A 2,767-nucleotide genomic window follows, 5' to 3' on the forward strand; every position below is an offset into this window, starting at 1 on the left:
AAGATACTTTATTGCAAGCTCGAGAAATCATATATCACAAACATAGTAATATTTAACATGGCCGTATAGATACATAAACAAAATACAGGTTACGTCAATGCACAAGTGAAGTTAACTAATGTATATATATATATAATAATGTTTTTTTAAAATATATTTAATTGTGACATTATTTAAAAGTGATCAAATGCAATTCAGCGTATTATTAATGGAAATACAATATTATTGTTAATACAATAGGATTCAGTAGTCACGCCACCCGGCAACAGATGGCCAAAGACAATAATAATGATGGCAATGACATGGTTGTGACGATGATGTTCATTAATCATCAATCATCTATCTATCGTCGCATGATACACACACATTACTAGATAGTAGCGAAAAATAAGAATTGTTCGTACACATTTCAGTAATATAATAATATTAATACAATATATTAATTTATCATTATACTATGAGTGCCAAGTTCAGGACATGCGCGATTATAATGTCTAACAAACCCACCGTTAAATTAAGTCCATGTCTATCCGTCAGATTGTGTGGAATTCAAGATTGTGAGTTTATTTCATGTTTTAACACAGTAATGCGTAGAACTGCACTTAAACATACAACACTATTTTAGGCTCACTCATTCACTCACTCACTCACTCATTTGGTCTTAGAGGAGAATTGAGAGATGGTTTTGTAGTAAGATATGTCCTATTGTTTCCTTCTTCCTGCGGCTATGTGGTCTTGTGGTATGACACTCGCTTTCGAATCGGAAGATCCTGGGTTCGAGCATCGCTCGGCGCATAGCTGAGTCCTAGGAAAAGGCTCTTTACTCACATTCTCTCACCGTACTCAGGTGTAAAATGAGTACCTGGCCGTTAACAGCGTTGTCTCTGTCGAAAAAAATTGTAATATCGCCCAATACGCGTCATGTCTCGTTCTACATGTTAACTGTTGCTGTTGGTCAGGGACTCTTTGTAAAGCGCTTTGATCACGTTTAGTGGATATTGAGCTATAAGGAGAATCACATTTTATTTATTTATTTTTTATTTTTTTACAAAGTACGTTTCGAATGTCAATAAAAGGATGTTTTGCTTGTGTAATTGTTGGTTTGATCTCATCAGTGCACCGCTATCAAGGATCCAAAGTACCAATAGGATTAAATAGTCTGATGTCACGTCCGCCTAGCAACGAGCAGCTTGGTTCTAAACAAAGAAAATAGGTACTTTTTATTCTTCATGCTTGCTAGAACTTTTTCACGTGTCATGTGAGCAAAATGTATAAAAGTCAAAACATGATCAAATTTATAATGTTTTTTTTTCCCTCTGGATATATTTTTATGTTCGTCGGACAAGTATTTCATAAGGGCGTCCACCATTGTTCCGATAGTTTAGAACCAGTTACTAAGTTACTATGCGTCAGTACGAGGGAAATGGTGTCACGACTGTTGAAGGCTATTAGAAAACTTCCACACATTTCTGCTCTTTATTAATCTACTTGTAGCTTGTGTCGAAAATATAATATGCAAAGGTTATTGTGATCATAAGTCCCAAGTATCTTGCGCATGGAGAGAGAAAAAAAACGAGATTCAGACAGCAAATCTTAAACCCGTATCTCTCAGGTTATCAATGCAATCCCTATCTACTCAGCCATATAATGCCCCCAAGCACAAGGTGTCAACAACTGAACATTACTGAGAGTTACTATGTTTAGTAGGTGACACCCCCGTTAACAAATATTAAACATTCTATTATTACATACGCCGATGGCATAGTGGATAAGAGCACACATAAAAAAAAAAACAAAAAAAAAAAAAACCAAAAACACACACACCAGAAAATTTAAAGTCATGGGGTCTTGTGTTCGATCGAGTCCCCGAGCCAGCATTTGGAAATGAAAAAGAAAGTAGTAATGCACCCAGGGATCCTGTTCTTGTCCTTGCTCAGTCTCTTTAGAGTGTAAACAATTAAGACCGAAACACTTGTTCGAGGGGGTTTAAAAAAGAAGAGAGAGAGAGAGAGAGATAGAGAGAGAGAGAGAGAGAGAGAGAGAGGGGGAGAGAGAGAAAGAGAGAGAGAGAGAGAAGAAAGAAGGAGAGAGAGAGAGAAAGTAAGAAAAAGAAAGAAAGAAAGAAAGAAAGAAAGAGAAGAGAGAGAGAGAGAGAGAGAGAGAGAGAGAGAGAGAGAGAGAAGAGAGAGAGAGAGAGAGAGAAGAGAGAGAGATTGATTTTAATTTTAACCATTTAAAAAAAACTGAAATTTGATTTCTCAACTCCATTTTGTTTGCTTATTTATTTACTTATTTATTTATTCATTTATTCACGTTTGTTCAATCGATTCATGGTCGCTGCTGAATTGTCAGATACTTTAGCAAGAGAATGGGATCTGAGGAAACACAAGAAACAAAAACTTTTATTAAGTTGGAGAAATCAAGTCAGTCCTCAAGGACCAAGCAAAAATATCTTGCTCGAGGAAATAAAAACACGAGATGCTGACAGCGGGGTCTTGAACCTGGGTCTCCGGGCGATTTAAAGCTATAGGTCATGGTTATGTGCGGCTATGCGGTCTTGTGGTATGACACTCGCTTTCGGATCGGAAGGTCCTGGGTTTGAGCCTCGCTCGGTGCATAGTTGAGTCCTTGGAAAAAGGCTCTTTACTCACATTCTCTCACCGTACTCTGATGTAAAATGAGTACCTGGCCGTTATCAGCGTTGTCTATGTCCGAAAAAAATTGTAATATCGCCTAACAGGTGTCATGTCTCGTCCTACATGTTTGT

The 2,767-nt window shown here is 37.3% G+C and overlaps 1 protein-coding gene across 1 annotated transcript in view; it reads left to right on the forward strand.

Annotated features, from left to right (window-relative positions):
- Positions 1 to 373: 373 nt before the first annotated feature.
- The window catches only part of LOC144956976 (solute carrier family 28 member 3-like), a 98,272-nt gene continuing 95,878 nt past the window's right edge, over positions 374 to 2,767 (forward strand). Inside the window, exon 1 of the mRNA XM_078887846.1 lies at positions 374 to 557. The gene's annotated coding sequence lies outside the window, so the exon portion shown is untranslated. The remainder of the gene's footprint in view (positions 558 to 2,767) is intronic.

This window comes from Berghia stephanieae, chromosome 11 (genome assembly GCF_034508935.2).
Source record: "Berghia stephanieae isolate SIO BIC M18660-M18661 chromosome 11, UCSD_Bste_1.3, whole genome shotgun sequence".
In the NCBI taxonomy this organism is placed as follows: domain Eukaryota; kingdom Metazoa; phylum Mollusca; class Gastropoda; order Nudibranchia; family Aeolidiidae; genus Berghia; species Berghia stephanieae.